General features: G+C 34.8%; 1 long non-coding RNA gene across 2 annotated transcripts; it reads left to right on the plus strand.

The window, feature by feature from the left end:
* The first annotated feature begins 920 nt into the window (after positions 1-920).
* On the plus strand, positions 921-4,343 carry LOC107990654 (uncharacterized). Of its 2 annotated transcripts, XR_001762345.2 has the most exons (5): positions 921-1,112; positions 1,478-1,557; positions 2,713-3,783; positions 3,918-4,023; positions 4,113-4,343. It is a non-coding gene; the product is annotated as an uncharacterized LOC107990654 (long non-coding RNA). The 2 variants fall into 2 exon arrangements; XR_007817891.1 differs by having other exon boundaries at positions 2,713-4,023.
* Positions 4,344-23,122: the final 18,779 nt, after the last annotated feature.

Below are 23,122 nucleotides of genomic sequence, written 5' to 3' on the forward strand. Positions count from 1 at the left end.
GATGACTACTATGAGATAGAAAATCTAGGTGTTTGTAGAGGCCTTCATCTCTACCTTGTCATAATAATAGAAACTCTAAACATCTATTAAATTATTGAGCTCTTTAATAATTTTATAGGTAATTGGTCTATTGTTTAATTGCTTAACAAAAGTTATTATTCTCATTATTATTCAATTGCACGTTATTGTATAATAATATCCATGAATATGTTACTATATTCTAAATGTCCCTCATCGTTAATTATTGTGGAAACAATAATAAATTAAGATTAATATGAGTTATAATTAATAATTATAGGATGATTATATATGTAGAGACATAAATTATAATCATATTTTCTTATTAGAGAATAGAATTGGACTAACCCTTTTTGAGATTATTACATAGACATGTTTCATAAATAATCTTGAATAATTGATTGTTTTGATTATTAGACCTGAGATTATCATAGTGTCAAACATAAGAATTAATCTATTCTTATGCAATCAAATGCTATTTTTAACCGGATAATTATAAAGGTTGTACTCGAATATGTTATGAATTGTGTAGTGGACAATGATTAAACCATATGGAATTTATCCCTCTTGTTATAGCGAGATATCTTTGTACTAGAGGAAATTTGACCTTTAATGTTGGGTGGAAAAAATAAAAACGGAGCTTCAATGTCGGTTTTCAAAAGGTGGATGTTTAATGTCGGTTTTAAACCGACATTAAAGAGTGAGCTTTAATGTCGGTTTAAAACAGACATTAAACATCCTCTTTTTGAAAAGCGACATTGAAGCTCATTTTTATTTTTTTATTTTTTTTTCAATTTTTTAATTTTGTAAAAAATCAATGGTTTCTCTCTCTCTTACTTTACTCTTTTCTCTCCAAGCCACACAATCCCTCTCAATTTCTTTCCTTCTCCTCAATTTCATCTCACTTTCTTCCCTCTCTTCTCTAAATAGCCACCACCGCCACCACCATCACTAGAAGAAATCTCTTGTATCCAACCCATACCCAATCGTCGTATAACCCACCACTGTCGTCCCTCGTGTCTAGCCCGTACCTTGTCGTCGTCGAACAGTCCGTCGACCTCCGTTGTGCTCGCCACCACCGTCGAACATAAATGGTGAGTCAAGGCTTTTGGAGTTTTGGTAAATATAATGTACTTACATGGCACTCAACTTTCTTTTTTATCTTTTTTTTTTTTAGTCTGAAGTTTCCATCACTTTGTTTCTTGTTGCTTATAATGGAAGGATTGTTGTCTTTTTGCATTTTTTCTTGGATTCTATATCTATTCATTTTTGGCATTATTCTTGATGGTTGTTTGAAATGAAAAACTGAAGATATCATTTCTCATATCTATTCAAAATGAGCTTTGACCTTCTCTCTCTCAGAGAACCCATGGTGTATTCACACTTTTGATTCACTTTTCCCCCCTCCCCCTTCTTTCTACCCTTTGAAATAACTCTTTCAATCTCCTCTTTCCTTCAGTTCTTCAACAGATTCACGTAAGGACCCATTTTTATTTTTGGGTGTTTTCCAACAGATTTTGATCTGGATTTCAATTTCAGGTGAGGCTTCTGGGATTTCTTTGTTTTTTTTTTTTTTTTGATTAAGATTTTTTTTTGTTGTTGTTAATTTGGGTTTTCTTATATTTTTCTTTTTTTTGCTTGGTCTCCTTCTTTCTCTTTGGTTTGGTCCATGACAAGACTATCCTTTCTCGCTTTTGGATAATTTTGGGAGATATTTGCGTTTCTTCTTGTTTTTTCTTTTCCATTCCTATGAATCTTTTTCTTGTTTCTTTCTAATGTATTGCTTTCGAATACCCTCTTAATATCTTCTTTTCAAAATCTCGATTCCCCTTTTTCTGTCTTAATCGTTGCCCTGTTTCTGTAACATCGAGATCTGTTTTCTCTTTTTCTCTTTATTCGGTGTTGTTAGGATTTCTGAAGAAGAAAAGAAAAATTAAACCCTCCGAAAGCTCGAGGATCTGATTTGAGTCATGAAACTATATGAAATCAATATTTTCCTAAGGGAATGACAGTTTACTGGTCCGCTTGATACTAACTACCAATTTTGTTTTTATTTTTCTTTTCTGAAAAGAAAAAAACAAAAACCAAGCTACAAAAGCATTAGCTAACAACTCTGAAATCAAATGTCAGTTTATGGTAGGTATTTCAACCAAATTTGTTCTTATAAACAAATTTTTTCATGGTGTATAACAAAATTTGATGTGATAACAATCATTAGCATTCATCCATCAACTTGCATTAAACATCTTACATTATCCTCTTTCTTGAAGTAGCTTGCATTAACTTGGTTTCGTAAGAGTTACAGATAGAGGAATGAAACTCAAATGACTTGTTTTGAGTTGATTCCAACTAGCCCCCATTTTTACATTTGGCACAAAAGTTTTGTTTCACCTTGATATCACTAACCAAAAGACATTTTCCCTATGAAGTACTTTTATAAGGAAGGATGTCATTTTGCTTTTTGAATGTTTTTTTTTTGTTGAGAGACATATGTAGTAAAAATGTTCAACTTTCCAAGTTCTTCACTATCGGGAGTTAGCTTTATTTATCTCTTTTACTATGCTTTCATTTTTGGTTTAATATCTTCATGATGAGAGTTGATTTGTTCTGCGGTAACCTTTTTGAAGCTATTATCATAGGATGATTTATTTGAAACAATTCTTACAAAATGAGTATGTGCTATTAATAATGTAGGAAGGAAGTTGCATTACATTAGAGAGAGGTATTTACAACATCAAATATGTAACATTTATGATCGTGAACATAAGGAAGGTTACCTCTCACCATTGAAATAATTAGTGCATTGAAGTTGCTAAGATGCCATATTTTTTTGCAACTTTTATCAATGGATGGAACTATAAAGATCCTGAAAACTCCTTAGTAAGTAACATCATCTCTCAACACTCCTTGTAAAATCGGTGTATGCATTCTTCAAATGATTTAGATTGTGTTGAGAAATGATGGATGATTAATAATGTAAACAAGTTCTTTGGATTCAAAAGCATGTATTCATCAATGTTTGACATTCAAGAAAATTGCGGACTCTGCTATATGTGATATTTGCTGAAATAGCATTCTTCAAGTAGGCAACCTGATGCTAAAGCTTAAGCTCATAACGACTTAGTTTAAGGTAAAAGGATTGGACATGACACATAACATAGCTGAGACTTGAGATTGTTCATATTATCTTTGCGTTTAATTTTAACTTTTTAGAATATTTTCTTTTGGGAGAGTATGTCTTCTCTTTCCGTCTAGTTTTAGAAATGTTGCATTTCTTTCACAGCAATGAGTAGTGGTTTATTAATTGATGATGATGTTGGATATTGATTCTGCCCGTTTTTCCTCCCTTAATTATTGCAGTTTTTCTTCCCATATTTTCTTGTCCAAAGATCACCATTTGTGCATCCAATTGCAGTTCTTCAGCTCATTTGGTTTGTGTAGATTTTGGTTTCCATTAATATTTTAATTCTGCATTGCTAAATGCAATAATCACTCTATTCATAAAAATATTTGAAGAACTTATCAAGAAAGCTATGTTTTCCTCTCCCTTTCTCATGTCCAATTGTTGATAACCTTGACTTTTTCCTTTTCATTTTCATGTTTTGTAGCTATTTACCCAAGGCATACTGGAAATGTTTTTCATGTAATAGCTAATAGGATGCCATATTTATTATTTATTTACAAAGTTCATTTGTTGTTTGCAATCTGTTGCCACATTTTTCAGTCAGGTTATGGTAGCAATAGGAGAAAATACCGCGGACCCTGGTGTGGTGTTTTTTTTAATATTTAAAAAAAAATCTTTGTGATAATGTGGTTTGTTTTGAACTTTTTTTTCAAATTGCTGGATTCTGTTTTTTACATTTTTGTTTTGTTTGTGATATGTGTACTGAATTATGTAGGTTTTGGTTGTGAGGACTTGCAATGGTATATTTGTATATATTTTTTAGTTTAGTAGAGGTAGCTTGACATTGAGTTTAGGGAATCTGCTAATGAACAGAGACGGAGGTAATGGAATTTTCTAAAGTTAATATATTTCTTGTAGTATTTGTTAGAATTCTAAAGATTAAATGGTTTATTTTGATATTGTTTTGTAGAATGATTGAAGTCATATCGGGTTGAAAGCTAAGCAACTGTGTAGATAGCCAGACGATCGTTGAAAGTTGAAGACTGAGAAGGCATTTAGGATTTCTTATTTAAATCTTGTATTAGGATCTTTTTTCATGTACTGTTGTAGAATGTATATATAAATACAATATTAAGATTTCATTTTGTGTATGCAAATGTAAAAGACAAATTAAAGTTTCTAAAATAATATTAATTTTATTGATTTGTTGGCCTAAGAAAAAATATTTATTTACACGGATCGACTGTTAGTTTATAAAAAATAGAAAATAATGCAGCAATTAAATAAAAATAAATTTGTAAAAATGGATCCAAAAACAAGGCTTTAATGTCGCTTTTAAACTGACATTATTGGAGATCTATAATGTCGATTATAAACCGACATTGTTGGCCTCTTTAATGTCGGTTTTAAACCGACATCAAAGCCCAACTGACATTAAAAGGCTTCAATAACACTATCAAAGATGTTGGTTTGGCCTTTAATGTCGGTTTAAAACTGACATTAAAGGCCAACCGACATTAAAGGCCTTTAATAACGCTCGCAAAGATGTCGGTCGCGAAGTGACATTAAAGACCTTTAATGTCGATTTTAAACCGACATTAAAGGCCAGATTTTTTGTAGTGTTGGGCCCCTCGATTAAGCGTGACTGTGGAATAGTCATGCTATAAATGAATTAATAAGGGTATTAATGTCATTTATTAATTTAGTGTGTTTATTGATCAAGAAAGCAATTGAATTAGATAAAGTGACTTTGTTCATGCCTTATATTCAATTATAGATATCGTGTGATAAAAGGATTAAATCAATAATTATATTAGGTTATGTTAGATTACTCACTTAATTTAATATAAGTAGCCATAATGTCTTGTTAGAGACCAATTATGACCTATGGGCCATAAAACGAGTTATGGGCCCATTGCTATATTAAATTAACATAACGGGTCGCACATGAATGAACTGGGTCGAATTTGTCTTTAGGCTGGGTAATTAATAAGCCTAATTGAAGAATTGAAAGCGTATTAGGAAACCTATAAATAAGACCTTAGGCATTTTATTTTAGGCACACGCAGAAGACCATAAATTCGTTTCACCTAGAGAGAGAAAAAAAATAGTCAAGATTTTCACTCTATAAAGTTCTAGCATATCCGAATTCGAGGAGTTGAATTTTCGTTTGTGTGTGGATACTATCAGAGAACGCTAGTGATTTTGCAGCGTTTTGGTAATACGAATTTGGAGGATCGTTCTTATCAGAATGGAGGCAATTCGAATGTGAAGAGTTACTCACATCGGTATAAAGGTATGTTTATTTATGATTTAATTGTTTATGCACTGTCTGTTTACATTCTAGGGTTAGAAATAATTATGTTAATTCTACTACGTCTAGCCTTAGATCGTTTTCCAACAATGTAGGATGCGGCAAACCTTACACCATCAATGCATGCCTGCTTAACATAGAAACTGTCGCATACATCAAGAATAACTCGTACTCCAACACCTACAATATGGGTTGGAAAGACCATCCTAACTTTAGTTGGGGAAGATAGGGTCAGGACAATGAAGGGCGATAGGGTGGTCAAGGAAACTGTCGCGGTAAGGCATCTGGCCATTGCCAAAGGCATTATGATAGACCACAACACTCAACACCTCAACAGCAACATGCCATGACCACTACTTCTTCCTTCTCCTCATCTATGGGAACCCTACTTTACAAATATATTTAGAGGAATGATACCCTTCTGCAAAGCTAAGCTACATCAATTAGAAATCTGGAGATTTAGTTAGGGCAGCTAGCCAATGATTTTGTTGGAAAACCACAAGGATCCCTCCCAAGTAACATTGAAACGCCAAATCAAGTAGGGGGATTTGGGAAAGAAAAGTTTCAATATGCGACCTAGAATCCGAACGTAGAAATCTCACTTCTAATTCTAACACCAAGATGGCCCTCCAAGTAATAATTCTAATCCCTTTAATTTCTCTTTAACTAATAATGCTTCTTCCTTACAGAATAATGATGTACATAAAACAAGAAATTGGAGAACACGAGGTGAGATGAACAACGCACCAAAGCGTCTAACCAGGCGACAAGCTCAAATCCTTTATTGCCTCCTCCTTTTCCTTGTTGACTTAAGAAGAAAGGTGACGAACAATAATTTCAAAAGTTTATGGACATTCTGAAGCAGCTTCACATCAATATCCCGTTTATTGATGCATTAGAGCAAATGCCTTCTCAGGTGAAGTTTTTGAAAGATATCTAAGAGAAGAAGAGAAGGATGAATGATTTTGAAATGATAGATCTAACGCAGGCAACAAGTGACGTCTTCAAAAATGGGGTACCAGAGAAGATGCAAACCTTGGAAGCTTCACGGTACCGTGCTCTATAGGCAGAATGGATCTTGGCCATGCACTATGCAACCTAAGAGCAAGCATAAATCTGATGTCTCTTTCTATCATCAAGAAGTTGGGGATATAAGAGGTCCAACCTACTCAAATGGCGCTCCAATTTGCTGACAGATCCATCACGCGACATGAGGGCAAGATTGAAGATGTTTTGGTTAAGGTGGACAAGTTCTTACTCTCTGCAGACTTCGTTATTCTAGATTACAAAGCTAATCGGGAGGACATTAATTACATCCTAAAAGAAGTGAACGTTGTGTCTGGTGCAAAGAAGTTTGAACCTTTGGATCTGTAAACCAAAGGCGATAGAAAGAATAAGCCATCAATTAAAGAGCCACCAAAAGTAGAGCTCAAGCCATTGCTCAACCACCTGAAATATGCATATTTGAGGGAGAATGACATTTTTCCCGTCATCATCTCTACTCAATTGAATGCCGTAGAAGAGAAGGCATTGTGGAATATGCTAAACGGTACAAATGAGGTGATAGGATGGACCCTAACAGACATTCAAGGAACAAAGCCATCCTATTACATGAATAAGATTAGGCTAGAAGAAGGGCAAGAGGGCACCATTCAATTTTAAAGGCGATTGAACCCTGCAATGAAATAAGTAGTACATAAAGAAATGATCAAGTGACATTACGCGAGAGTAATCTATCCAATTGCAGACAGTGAAATGGGTCAGCTCAGTCCAATGTGTTTTAAAGAAAGGGGGACAACTGTCATAAAGAATGAGAATAATGAATTGATCCGATGCGAACAATCATCAGGTGCCAGATTTATATGGACTACCACAAGCTGAATGTGCGGCACCGATGCAGCTTTAATGAGAAGCTTTAGTGGAGCATGAAATGTTCTATCAACATCACTCCTCATTTATAAATAGAAGTCTCTACTTCAAAACAAGGTGTGCAAGAATTTAAATCGAAGAGCAAGCTCAAAATCTTCCATTCTTTCTTCTTGAGTTTTAGTTAAAAGCTTAGAACAAAAAGAAAGAAAGTTCCCCTTTACCTTTTCACCCCTCAACAATCAGGAAAAAATCAGAGTCAAAGAGCATGAGAAATCATGTTCTGAAGTTTAACACACTTCTTTGCATACCATTTTCTGTTTTTATTGTATTACTTTGTAATATGTACTCCATGGTCAAGAGGCTTAAAGTTATGTTTATAATAGTAATGAATTTCTTCTATCATTCTCCCATTTCTCAATTGACATCTATGTTCAATCTCTTTAATTAGTTCATGAGCAATTAAATGTGTTATTGATAATAAAGAATCCGAAGGTATGTCTTATAAGCATTGTATAGCTAAACACGGATGTCAAAGTAATGTCTATTCGAGAGGAAAGATAATTGTCTTGATAGCAATCGCTTGACAAGTGAGAGCACGGATTTAACTAAATAAGCAACGAGGAGATTGTAATGATATAACATTGTTGCCAAATTTATCCTTCACATAAGTTGCAGAGATGTTAACGTGTGCGGCGAAAGCACAGAAAGGTTGCCCACCTTAAATTAGGATAAATTACTTGTAATGCAAAAAGACTAATTACCTACAAATCATAACTTAACTTTAAGTATTTAGGTCCCGAGAGGCGGTCAAATATGGCAAAGTCACTGAAAAGACGCTCACATTAATTCTGAAGTTAATAGATGCTTTGTATCGCCTCAAACTATTAATGTATAATGCACTATGATTAGTTAATTAAGTTGTCTTTCGTATCATGCTTGTAATTTGAGTTCATTTTCCATCTCACTCCATCGCCATAATCACCTAGCACCACCAATGTACCTTAGTCTATATAATTAGGGTAAATTATATTGTTCATACTCATACTATATAGATTATATCGCAAGAGTTTAGTTGCACGTAGGTTCAATAGGAACTTTAATTCCCTGTGTTTGACCCTGGACTTACTGGGAAACCTCTCCTCGCTTACACTTAGGCAATAAAAAGGAAAACTTGTATTACATGCATATCATGAAAAGTTTAGCAATACATAGATAGGAACCACATCTTTTATCACATGACCCTATTTTAGCTGCCTAATAGGTCGCTCAATTAGAGCCTTAACATGACATATCTACGAATAAACGTATGCACATAAATCAAAACAAGCACCGGGCATATTGCAGAATGAGTTACGATTCGCTCTTTTTCCTTACATTAAGGGATGAGGCTAAACGATGGGCAAACTCTCTAGAACAAGGAGAGGTGACAACATGGGAAGACCTCATAGAGAAATTCATGAAGAAATACTTCTTGCCTATTGAAATGCAAGAAAAAGGAAAAACTTGATAATCTTCAAGTAAAGTAATAGAGAAACTCTGCACGACGTGTGGTGATGATTTAAATGATTGATGAAAGCATGCCCCCATAATGGCATACATGAATGTGTATTAATGAAGGTATTCTATTTTGGACTAAATGACAATACACAACAAACTACTGATGCTGTGTTTGTAGGAGGAATGTTGAGAAGTTTCTACAGCCAGATAAAAACAACGATGGACTTTATGGCCAACAATAGCCAAGAATGGAATGATGATGGCTTTGGTTCGGAGTAAGGAGATAAAAGAAGAAATAAAGAAGGAATGGATAGAAATGCAATGGTAGCATTACAAGGACAGGTTACCGAAATAAGCAAGTTGCTTCAACTATGGCGTTATTGCAAGTAACGTCGTGGGTAGCTTAGTTTAGGTGGTAAAGTAGGTGAATGAGATGGGATGTGTGGGATATGGTGATCCTCACAACACTAACGTATGCCCACTCAATACTGAAATTGTCGCATACGTTAAGAATGATCCTTACTCCAACACCTACAACTCTGGTTGGAGATATCATCCCAATTTTAGTTGGGGAGGACAGAGTCACAACAATCAAGGACGACAAGGTGGACTTGGTAATAACTGTAGAGAGGCACCTGGCCATCGCCAAAGACAATATGACAAGACCACACCACTCAACACCTTAGCAACAACAACAAGCCACCATTATTACTCCATCCTCCTCTTCGTCTATGGAAACCCTTCTTCGTGAGTATATTTAGAGGAATGATATCCTTCTGTAATCCAAGCTACATCAATCAGAAATCTATAGTTACAGTTAGGGCAGCTTGGCAGCGATTTCTCTAGAAGACCATAGGGATCTCTTTCAAGTAATACTGAAACGCCAAACCAGGCAGAGGGAGCTGGGAAAGATAAGTGTGAAGTTGTGACACTTAAGAGCGGAAGGAATTTGACCATCCTCATCCCATAATCCAAACATAGAAATTCCACTTCTAGTTTAATTCCAAGAATGGAATCCAAAGTAATGATTCTAATTCCTTCAAAATCTCTTTAACTAATGATCCGTCTTCCTTGAAAAATAATGACGTATAGAAAAACAAGGGAGTAGACAGCACTAGGTCAGATGAACAACGCATCCGACAGTTTAACTAGGCGATGCTTGATTACACGTGTGTTATATTTTTACAAGTATTATGTTTGTAGATTTGACCTGATAGACTCTAATTGAGTGACTGTCGGGTGATTAAATAAGGTTATGCCGTTAAAAGGTGTACTCCTATTCATGCGTTGCTAAATCGCTGAAGATATACATTATCGTGCAAGTTTTCCTCTCTATCGCCTAAGTGTAAGCGAAGAGAGATTTTCTGATAAGTCCAAAGTCGAACATAGGAAATTTAATCACCTAAGTTATCCTATTCCGTAACTAAATCATGCGATATAAGCTATATAGTAAAGATATGAACAGTAAACTAATTATCGTAACTATTTACACTACTATGCTTGGCGGTGCAAGGTGGACATGGCGAGATGGAAAAATAGATTATGAACTCATTATAGGCTAGCAAGGACAAAATAGTCTAATTATCTAAACACAATAAATTGTGCTTAATGATTCAAGGCAAGACAAAGCATACTTTAACTTTGAATTAAGGTTTTCCTTCATTAAGGTGGGGAACCTCTCGGTGCTTTCGCAATACACATAGTCATTTCTACAATGCATGCGAATGACCAACTTGACGATAAAATTGTATTGCTACAACCTCCTTTCCAATCATGTAGCGAAATGTGAGTTCTCATTTGTCAGATGATTATAATCAATTCCATTATTCTTCTCTCGAATATAAAATGTTATTGACAACTGCTTTTAACTCAGCAAAACTTAAAACACACATACTATGATTCTCTAAGTATTAAAACACACTTTATTACCAGCAAGCTAACCAAACGAATCAAAGAAAGCAAGAAACAAAAATACAGGAGAATGGAATAAAAAGTGCAATGCATTGAATAAAATAATTTTAGGCCTCTCGGCCATGAGGTACATATTACAATATAATACAATATAAATACAAAATGGAAGATGGAAGAATATGTTACGCCTCATAGTATGATTTCTCATGCTCTTTGGCTCTAACTCTGGCTCTCATTTGTTTTGGGCTCTCACCTAAAACTCAAGGAAAAGAAGAGGATGGACAATTTAGAAACTTGCTCTCCGACCAATTTTTGCACACTTTGTTCTAAAGTGAAGGGCTCCTTTTATAGGCAAGAGTTGATGTTGATAGGAGGCCACACGTCACTAATGCTTATGAAATGTTGCAATACGTCGCGCAGACCGTCTTTTTGTCCTTTTCGTGCTGACTAATTTTGTCTGCTAGTGCCTTAACGCCTAGCTTGCTTCTTCTTTCTCGTGTTAGTTGAACGCGTCTTCTTGCATAGACGTTATCTCACTGAGCTTCACTTCTTTTACTTAAAAGTCCTACGATAAGAGCACTAAAAATGAAGTAAAATAGGGATAAGGCTCTTTCGTTTCATGTTATTCGTAAATTGATCAAATCACCTACTTTTTCCCTTATTTTCTTCTATTCTCATGCATTTAGGCTTCACTATTCTACAAAAAAAAGGCTACTATGATGCTTGTCCTAGAGCATCATCTCAAGATTCTAAGTATGGTTTTCCTTGTGTACATTGCTAAACCTTTCATAATGCATTTATAATCTATCTCGCATTCTAGCATTTCTTCTTTTCTTCGCCTACCCTAAACTTGAAAATATTTATAGATTCTAAACACGGATAGCTTAAGTCTCAAAATATCATTGTTCATTTCCAAAAATCTTATTTCCCATTTTTGCGAAATTGTCGTTGTTTAAAAAATTCTTAGTTCCTTTCTTTTTCTTGTAACACTTTTATTAGCCAGGTTTATTTATTTACATTAGGCGTTAAGTGACAAATCATAGGTACTTTATGAGTTCGTTCTTCTCCTCAACTATAATTCTTGTTGCCACTTATTTGCTTACTCTCAAATTTTTTTATGAAGCTTTGTTTCTTATTTATTTGGTGAGAGGCGACAACACAGGAGTTCTTATCTCAATTGAATTTAGAGAAAAAGAATCAGATGGTTTTTTTTTTTAATTTAAAGCTTGAAAAGTAAGGCTTCCTTGATTTTTTGAACACTTTAGTTCGAACCTCGTACACCTCCAAACTTAGAGTCGCGCAATGTCTTCATTGCGAAAAAGTGAATGATAAGATGAACTTAGAAAAATTTACAAAAGAGGTTTGAGATAAAGCTTACTCGCCTAAAGACTACAAGAAATATTTAGTAAGTTCATTTCGCTAGGAAGAGTTTCATTGCTAAGTGCAAGTTAGATTAATTGAGCATAAATTTCATCATGAAAGTTATCCTTGCGAAGAACAAAAGAAAGCATGAAAGGAATCCATAAATGAAACAAGCGACAAGAAAAATAAAACACAAAAACTAGAAGAGATAAGGACTTAAGAGAGAAATTTGATTAATTGAATTGAATATGCATAATACAAAAGAGCTAAAATTGAAAAGGCAAAATAATATAGAGTAAAAAACATCACCCCCAAATTTAGGTCTGTGGGTAAGGATCAGGTTCGCCAGGAGTGGAATCTGTTGGTTGAATGGGAGGGAATGGCGTCATCAGTTTGGCGCGATGACAGACTGAGGGGCACGTTATACAAATATCGCGTGATTATACTCCATTTTTGTTGCGAATTGCTTGTCTTACCGCTCTACAATTTAACGCGATTGGTTGGAGTGGGCAATCCTCAAATCGATTAATTTGTGCAGAGTATCGGAGAATTGCGAGACAGTGGAGTTAAGTTGGAAGATTATGGCTCTAACCCTTCTACTTTTGCGTTGAGCCCCGTCACAATGGTGTTAAGGTTGATGATTTTTTCTTTCATCACCACATTCTCCCGGAGCACTTCTTGAAAAGCCTCATTCATAGGCTCGGCAATTACACTTTAGAGTAAGTCGCGAAGCTCACCTTCATTCTTCTTTTGGTCTTTAATCTTAGGCTACGCTCGCCTTGCTAAACTTATCTCACCTGCATCTTTTCCGGTAGGTACGCCTTGGAAGAGTGGGTCATAAACAGTCAGCTTGATTCCAAGGTCTCGCAGTGTTTAATCAATTGTTGTAAGGTTAAGTGGCACTGTATTAGCTACCACATTTGTTTCAAACTTTATGTCGCCTTTTGAAAGATTAACTACTGAGACGTTCAAGTTGAGACATTCAGGGTTAAGTTTGATAATTGAAGTGCTGGATGGCGCATGGTTTGGCGACACAGTTTTTCATCGTGAGGGAGAGTTGTGATGAGTTTGAACTTTAAGAAGAGGTGGAAGATTTTAATGAGAGAGAGATGGAACAATAGGTATGGTGGGTGATGGATTGGGGTTGATCTTGGTAGAGAAAGCTAGGCAAGACTACGCTCGCTGGGAGAGATTGAAGATTTTGGTGGAGGTAATTTAGTTAATGGAGAAGATGATTTGGTTGGTGGATGAGGAGTAATAATTTCGTTGCAAAGAGAAGGTGGAGGTGGAATGTCATCTTAGAGATTGGAGTGAGTTGGGGAGTTCTCTTCTAAGAACCTTTTATTCTTGAGCTTTATTTGGTTTCTTCACCGAAGGTCAATATCAGGTCGGCTGTCCTTAATAGTGTCAACTTCTACCCTTGAGGTTGATTCTTTTCTTTCTAAGGGCGGTCGAGGTGGAGACTCATTAGCTTCATTATTCTCAAATTCATGAATCTTTTATTTATGTGTCTTCTGATGACCCTATTCCTCTTTATTTTAAATAAGGGATCTTATATGGTTGAGGCCTGCTAAGTTACACCTCTCACTCATGTCTATTTGTGGGTATCTTGCGAGGGTGGGAAGGTATATTAGATATAGTTTCTCCATTGTGGTTGGGAAGGGCTTGACGCCTTTGGGGTGTCTCATCCAGTCGAGAAGTACCGTATTGATGATAAAATCTAAGTTAAACACCTACTTCTTCATGATGTAGTAGAGGAGCAGCTCGTACTCAAGTGGCATCATACTATCACGCTGTGTGAGAACTATCTTTTTCTTAACAAAGAATAAGTAAATGTTGGCTTCAGTTGTTAGTTGATGTAGGTATAGCTGCAGTTTCCCAATTGACGTTTCTTCTCAATTTGCATCTGGTCAAGTGATTCCCTTCAGTACTCTCTTCATATTGCCTTCAGTAGGCTTGGTGATAATCCTCTGGCTAGAGTACTCATTCAGGTTATTGAAGAGACCTTATAATTCATTAATATCTTATGTGGTGAAAGGAACCTTCTCGCCTTCCACCGTGGCGTAGTATTCCACCGGATGGTACTTTGTCACATAAAATATATTTATGACATCCAACCTAACCTTTGTTTCTCCTCTAAAGAACTTCTCCCATCTGAATACCTTGATGGGCCCATAAAGGAAGTCAAGTAGATGACCACTAAACATGAAGAGCACCTTTTATATCTTTATCGGTTTATCTAGCTTTTGGACGCTCAGAGGCTCACTTGTTTAGACATCCTTAGGCCTGGATGTCCCCGCTTTCTTCTTGTCTATCTTTAATTGTGCGGCGTTGATGAGTCCTTATTCTTCAGGCTTTAGCCTTGGCTCCAGAGGACTCATCCTCTCTATTTCCTTATTGAACTCTTCCGCCACAACCTCCAGGTGGTCAACTCCTTGTGTCTCAGTAGCCTTATATCTGATCCCCACATTTTCAACTTACCCACTCAGGTCTGCAAGTATCTCTTTTTTCTTTTGCTTAAAGATTGGATTTCCATAAATTTAGTCTTTGACTCCGCTAAAGACTTTACATTCTTTTTCTTTTCCTTAAATGTTTGGTGGAGACGGTTGTTCTCCTCACAACCTTTTTTTCATTCTTTCTCGCTTCCTTCTCTTGTCTTCTTCTTTCTTTCATCATGCACGTTTTGTCCACATGTTCTCTTCTTCTCCTCTCGTCATCTTTTCTAATTATCTTCTTTTCACGTCTGGCCTTCTCTTCACAAGGCCCGTTCCTCCTTCTTTCTTTCTTCTGCTTTTCTCCTTTCCTCAGCTTTCTTATTTTCCCCTTCTCCCAACTCTTCAAAAAACTTCAAAACTTGACCATAGTACTTGGTTAGCACTTCGATCTCATTTGTCTCACTTGTCTCGCTCACTCCAAAATCACCTTGTCGGTGCCATGTTTCACACGCTAGTTGATCATCATCAAGCCACATTGTATGCACCTCAAGCTCCAAGTCAGTCAACCCATAATAAATGTTTTATTCATGCTTCATCCATTCATCTGCTTCAAGAATGAGGTCCTCGGTGTTAACTCTGGGTCTATGAGATTGCTCTAGATCATGTCAACAAAGTGTGAGTGGGATGAAGATTTAGTTTTTGATTTCTGGGTTTCACGTTCATGGTGTCCAGACGTTTCTCATCTTCTAATCAATGAGTATTTGGACGAACTTTCCTTTCTTGAGGCACTATCAAAACGAAGTGGCGTGATAGATTGTCTTTGTTGTTGGTCAGCCATGGAAGCTTGAAGGGTTGACGAGGAAGATCTTAATGAGCTAATAGGTTTTCAGATGAAGAGCTTGGGGTTGGGAGAGAAAGTTATACGCACAGGTTCAAGGGTTTCGTAAAAGACTCTTGAGGGATTTGGCTTTGATATTTATAGACGAGAATGTCATCATTACATGGGTCAGATCATTTGATGCACCTGACATTACAAACTAAATGCAAATCTATATGGACTACCACAAACTAAATGCAGTGACGAAGAACGACAACATTCTCTTACCTTTCATTGATCAAATGTTGGGCAGGCTTACAGGGAAGAAACTCTACTGCTTTCTTGATGGCTATTTTATTATAACCAGATTACATTTGCATCTGAAGATCAACACAAGACCATATTTGCATGTCTTTATGGTACGTTTTCATTTTGTTGCATGCCATTTGGTTTATACAACGCACCAGAGACATTGTAGAGGTGCATGATGACTATATTCTCATACTTCTCGGAGGGATCAGTTGAAATTTTTAGGAATGACTTTTTTGTTTTCGGGGACTCCTTTAAAGAATGTCTAGGCAGTTTGGAAGATGTGTTAAAGAGATGCGAAGAGACACGACTCATGCTGAACTAGGACAAGTGTCACTTCATGGTAACAAAGGAAATTGTACTTGGACACAAAATCTCCCACACAAGACTAGAAATGGATTTTGTGAAGATTGATGTGGTGAGTAAGTTGTCACTTCCTTCAGATTTAAAGCCACTGAGGAGCTTTTTGAGATATGTGGAATTCTATCGCATATTTATCAAAGAATTCCCAAATTACAGAAGTGTTGAGTAACCTGTTGTGCACTGATCAACCCTTCATTTTCGATGAAAAATGTCATCGACACTTCAGACTTTAAAAGATGGGTTTACCTTAGTGCCTATCCTCATCACCCCTGATTGGTCGCAACCATTTGAACTTATTTGTAACACAAGTGATATGGCGGTAGGGGTATGCTAGGTTAAAAGAAAGACAAAGTGATCCACCCAATATACTACGGGAGCAAAACTCTGAATGAAGTCCAAGAGAATTACACAACTATAGAGAAGGAATTGCTTGTGGTAGTATTTATGATAGAAAAGTATAGGAGCTACATTGTTGGCTCCAAAGTTACGATACATTCTGATCATTCTGCGATCAAATATTTGATAATGAAGAAGGATGCCAAGCCGCGGTTAATCAGATAGATTTTATTGCCCCAAGAGTTTGATTTAGAGATTGTATACCGCAAGGGTACTGAGAACTAGGTGGTGGATCACTTATCGCGTTTAAGTAATGAACCTTTCCAACCCGAAAAGAAAGAAATTCTAGACTACTTTCCTGATAAGCAACTATTTCGTGTTGAAGAAAATGAATCCTGGTATGCAAACATAGTCAACTATCTGGTGTGTGTAAGACATGGCTGCAAGACTTTAACATCCAGTAAAGAAAGAGATTGTTTCATGAATCCAAATTCTATAGGTGGGATATGCCTTTCCATACAAATTGGGGCCAGACTGGATATTAAAAAGATGTGTTCCTGAGTATGAAACAAAAGAGATAACTGCCAAGTGTCATGAAGCACCTTTAGAGGACACTTTGGCGGACAAAAGACAGCTACGAAGGTCTTGCAAAGTAGATATTTCCACTTTTTTTCAAGTGGCCATTTATACATCAAGTTGGTTGTGGACTATGTCTCAAAATAGGTTAAAGTCATCTTTTATTTAAAGAACGATGCAATGACAATCAGCAAATTTGTGAAAAAGAATATCTTCTCGCAATTTGGGACACCTAGAGCTCTTATCAACAATGAAGGTTCTCACTTCATCAATAGTGTCATTGCCAACCTGCTCGCGAAGTACAATATCAACCATAAAGTTGCTACCGTATACCATCCTAAAAAAAATGGTCAACGAAAGTCTCAAACTTGAAAATTAAGAAAATTTTGAAGAAAGTGGTAAATTCATCCTGCAAAGGCTACGCCAATCACCTGGATTCACGTACAAGAAAACCATTGGGATGTCCCCTAACACGTTGGTGTTTGGTAATGCTTGCCATTTACCATGAGAGTTGGAGCATAAGGCTTTATGGACGTGAAAAAAGTTAAACTTCAACAATCATACCGTAGGAAAGGCCAGGTCACTTCAGTTGCACAAGCTTCAAGAGTGGCGTTCTCAAGCATATAAGAACACCAAAATTTATAAAGAAAAGACGAGACATGGCATGACCACCACATCCATAAACACAAGTTGTAGTTTGGACAAAAAGTACTAATCTTTAACTCGTGTTTACATCTATTTTTAGGTAAACTTCATTTGTGATGGTTTGGACCATTTCTGGTCAAAGAGATCTTCCCACATGGTATTGTAGAGATCGCATCACTAGATGAGAAAAATGTGTTTAAGGTAAATAGACAAAGACTCAAGGCATACTATAAAGATGAAGATCACATCAAAATCTCCATGGACCTACCATAAAAAGCTTTTATGTACATTACCGTAAATGCATTGATCCGTTTGTAAATGTTATCACATTAAAATTTGTAATGCAAACGTATCAATTTTGTGCATCATCTTTTATCGTTTTATTTTCGTTATTTCTTTTCACTTTATTATTTCTTTGATTTCTTTTTCTTTTCTTTATTTATTTATCGCTTTCCTTTACCACTTTATTTAATGTTTTGTTTATCACTTTCTTTATTGCTTTTTAGGCAGGGTAGTTAGAATTTTTGTGCTGGAAGCAAAGGGAAGTTGTACGCGAGCAAGAAAGCATGGCCTGTTAAAAGGTATGCAACACATAATGGGACGACAAGACAATTAATATCCTGCCCAAAATTTAGTATCACTTAGAGCATTATGTATCGCATGGTGGAATTCAAAGTGTTGCATTGAATGAAACAGTCATTTCTGGCTTCAAAGGAACGTGCCTCCCACATGTAATAACGCATTTAATGCTCTAAAGCCCTAATGATTACTTGTCCATCACTCCTCGCTTATAAATATCGAAAAAAATCCTACGAAACCTTTATTTTCCTTTCAAAGCCTTGCGTATAACTTGAACTCTCTTAAATTCCTTCAAGCTTTGCCGAAAAACTTTTACCTCTCAATCATAAACTTCATCAAAATCATCAAATCCCCAACCTAAACCTATGGCTGACAAACAAAAGACCAACCTAGAAACCCTTACGTTTCCAAATTCTTAAAAAGTAAGGAGAATCATCAAACCCACCATCCACCAAAAGGCTTATCACTAGAAGACCCATCAAGCACCTTCTTCGCAGAAGCTTAAACTTGAGGGCTTTGCAAGGAAGATCACCATCAAACTCAGAACCACTAAAAACTCCTCTCTTGTTCACTCTGATAGACCGAGTTTAGAGTAATCCCAAAGATCTTTAGGGCAAACCCATAAACCCATCGCATCTGCAAGTGAATGGATGAAACAGAAGGAGGAGATCTACAAGAGGGTATGTGAAATTGGACCGCAGAGCAAGCTCATTCTATCTTCCATTCTTTCTGTTTTGAGTTTTAGGTGAGAGCTTAGAACAAAAAGAAAGAGAGTTCTTTGCTTGCCATTTTTCCCTAATCAAATAGGCAAAAATCAGAGCCAAGGAGTATGAGAAACCATACTTTGAGGCTTGACACATTTCCATTTTCTAGTTTTTTTTTTGTATTAATTTGTAAAATGCACTCCATGGCCAAAAGGCCTGAAGCTATGTTTATAATATTAATACATTTCTTCTACCACTCTCTCATTTCTCTTTTGATATCCTCCTTCAATCCATTTAATTAGTTTATGAGCAATGCAATGTGTTATTGATACTAGAGAATCAGAATGTATGTCTTGTAAGTTTTGTTTAGCTAAAGGCGGATGCTAAAGCATTGTTTATTCAAGAGAAAAGACAATCGCATTGATAGCAATCACCTAACAAGTGAGAGCACTATTTAACTAAGTGAGCGACGAAGAGATTTTAGCAATACAATCTCATCGCTAAATTCATTCTTCGAGTAAGTAGCAGAAATTTTAACGTGTGCGACAAAAGCACCGAAAGGTTACTTGTCTTAAATTAGGATAAATTATTTTCGATGCATACAAACTGATTAGATACAAATCATAGCTTAACTTTAAGTTTTTGGACTCCAAGAGGCAAGCAAGTATGGCGAAGGCGTCAAAAAGATGCTCGCTTTAATTTTGAAGTTACATCGATGCTTTGCACCGCCTCGAAATATTAATACACAATACATTGAGATTAGTTAATTAAATATTCCTTCATACCATGCCTGCACTATGAATTCACTTTCGATCAGTCCCTTACCATGATAACCTTGCACCACCAATTACACCTTAGTGTATATAAGTAGGATAAAATATATTGTCTATATTTACAATGTATAGCTTATACTGCATGAGTTTAGCTGCGTGATAGATTTAATAGGAACATTAATTCCTTGAGTTCGACCCTGAACTTACCGGGAAACCTCTCTTCATTTACACTTGGATGATAAAGATCTTGTATTACATGCATATCATGAGGAAATTAGCAATGCATAGATAGGATTTGTACCTTTTATCACATCATCCTAATCTAGTTGCCTACTAGCTCGCTCACTTAGAGCTTAAACATGACACAACCACTAACAAAAGTTGCATCCCACGATATAAAACATGCAGTGGTCTCGAAGTGAGAGTGTGACAACAACCTTTAAAAGATTGGTGCACAACAAAAAATAACAACTCAAAGATTTCAAGTTATGTTTTCACACGAGGAGGAACAAACGTATTGTATTGTTTTAAAATTATTAGATTATATGAAATATGTACTCTTTCTCTCTCACTAAAATTCTCCTTTTATTGGATTTTTTCATAGTAAAGTTTGAAAGAGAGATTTCATATAAAATGGATATCTAAAGGGAAGTATTATAAATATTATAAGCAAAAGAGATATGCTTATTGTTCTAAAATACCAAATGTCTTATCTCTCATTGCCCTAGGTGTCTTAAAATAATCCATATCTTATGCTGCATATTTTGTGTCCAAATTGTGTCACATCTTAATTGCCAAATTGCCCATAAATGTAACTTTTGTAAATTTTGTAAATATATATATATTTTTTGTGAAGTAAAAATTCAAAGATAATGTCCTATTTTCCACTTATATTTTTTTAATATTATTTATTTATGTTTAATGTTAGAATTTTTTTTCAATATTCTTTTCTTTTCGTTGTGTCCCCTTTTGCTCCTCAATTTCACAACGTTCAACTTTTTCTCTCTCTTTTTTTTTTTTTTTTTTTTTTACATTGCACCATCTAATAGAAAATTATATAACAGTCGAAAAGACCAAATCTAGAAAGTTCCACATCCAATTGAAATTAAAAAAGAGGTCTCTTTTCTCTTTTCCAACAAAACCTCATAATTGTAATTGTCTTATTGTTGGATAATAAAAGAATAGGGACAAGTCTAAAAGCAAAACAACATTAAAAAAGAATCATAAAAGTGCTGAAAATTTTTGTTTATAAAAAATGTGAAATGTGAAGTTGGTGGTGGGAAATTTAAAAGAAAAATAGGAAACAATAATTGAAAAAAGAAGAGAAGAAAAAAGGAAGGGGCAGCCAGGTTTTGTCGGCAATTTCAAAGGAACGAATAAAGAGAAGTTAATAGCTACACCATTTCCCAACAACGTGGTTTTGACTTTCTTTCTTTATTCTTTTTCTTTTCTTTATTTTTTCATTTTAATGTAAGTGAATAATAATATTACATGGGATTCAAACATTTACTATGTACTTTACAACTGAATTAGGGATGTTTATATTCTCAGCTGATTGGAATTTTTAGTTCATTTAAATACTATAAATGCTTTTTTTTCAATTCTGATGTTTTTTATCTTTTATTTATTATTTTTTTTAAAAAAATGTATGGTATACATGGGACGGGGGAATTAAACCCGAACCTCTTGTCCTTGGATATATAAAGATGTCAATTGAGCTAAGTGTATGTTGGCATTTATTTTTAGTTCACTCAAACTATCTATTAAAATCGAAAAAAAAATCTAAATTACATTTGATATTGGTTTGTTTTTTTCCGATATTTATCAATTTAGCATTGTTTAGACCAATAATTCTAAAGAACAAAGTCAAATTGGAGGTTTTGTTTAGGTCAAAATTTAGTCTAATTAGATTAGATTGATAGGTATTTACGATCGTTAAGTTTATAATTTGGCATTGAAACTCTAATCATTGTTTCTATTAACTTTTTAAATATTTAAATTTTAATAATTGATTTGGATTAAGTTTCTAAGTATTTAAATAAGTTTTTAAAAGTGAAAAAATTAGTAATGGTAAACACTTCAAAAGTCAAGTCAAGTGAACAAAAGCTTAACTCCTGATGTAAGTGTATATTAAGGACTAAGAAGTCCTCGATTTGAATCACCCTATTTCGGTTTGTACTAAAAAAAGGTAGAGTTTTAATTGTTATAAATTAATGCATTAGGATTAATTGTTATATAATCAATCCCAAACTGAAATTGAGAAAAGAAAATAATGTTCAATGTTGAACAAACGTCAACAGGAGGATAAAAGTAAATTGAAAATATCATTAATAATTGTGAGAACAAACGAGAGAGATTATTGGCCAAAATAAGAAGGGAATGTTTTATATAAATATAACAAACTACTAAAATATTTACGGATGTGTAATAAAGTACATAAATTTAGCTATTTTTAAATATTTCAAGTTTACCTTTTCATCTTTTTCTCTTTTTCGTTGCGATTTCTCTTTTATTTTTCTTTTTTTCACTGTGATTTCTTTCTATCGTCTCCCCTCGTTGTGATTTCTCTTATCGGATCGTGTATAAAGAATCTTGAAAAAATCGTTTAGATTGAAGTAACCACATCTAAACAATCTTGTAAAAAAAATAAACAAACAATATTGTAAAAAAAAATAAACAAACAATCTTGTAAAAAAAATAAATGATCGTATACCAAAACAATTAAAAAAATTGTTTGGCCAAAAATCGTGTACCAAACAATCTTGAAAAAATAAACAAACAATTGTGTAAACAAATCTAAAGGATCGTGTACCAAAAAAAATCTTTAAAAATTTCGTTTAGCTAAATCTAAACGATTGTGTAGTCAAATCTAAACGATCGTGTAACCAAATCTAAACGATCGACTATCCAAATTAAACGATAAAATTAAAAAAATAAATTGCGATTTGAATATCTAAATTTAAATGATCAAATCCAATAGCCAAATCTTACCAAATATAGCTTTTTTTTTTTTGTGTATTTTTTAATGTAGGCTTCTATACCGTTTACATATTTTGCTTATATTTTTTAAAAGATCCCAAACAATAAATTGGTCAAAAAAATTACAAAAATAAATTAATTTAAACTTCGGTTATTCATGAAAATAGGTTTGTGGAAGTCTATGTGCTAAAATCTTTCAAAAAGAAAAAGAAAATAAAAGTCAAATGGGGCCAAATATTAGTCTATAAAAGTCGCCCATTCACTCAAACTTTCATCTTCATTCTTGGAAGGAATTTCTTTGTCTATTTTTTTTTTTTTCTTTTTCCCTTCTTTCAAGAAATTAATCGGTGCTTGTGAATGACTAATTTTTCTCAATTGTTTTGACGTTTTAATTTTTTTCAATAAGAGAAAGTAAAAGGGCCAATATGATTATTGGTTTCTTCTTCAATAAAGGTTTCATCAAAGGAGAGAAAAATATAAGACTTCAATGGAGGTCTTCATGGTTGGGATA

Source organism: Cucumis melo, chromosome 2, assembly GCF_025177605.1.
Source record: "Cucumis melo cultivar AY chromosome 2, USDA_Cmelo_AY_1.0, whole genome shotgun sequence".
Taxonomy (NCBI): Eukaryota; Viridiplantae; Streptophyta; class Magnoliopsida; order Cucurbitales; family Cucurbitaceae; genus Cucumis; species Cucumis melo.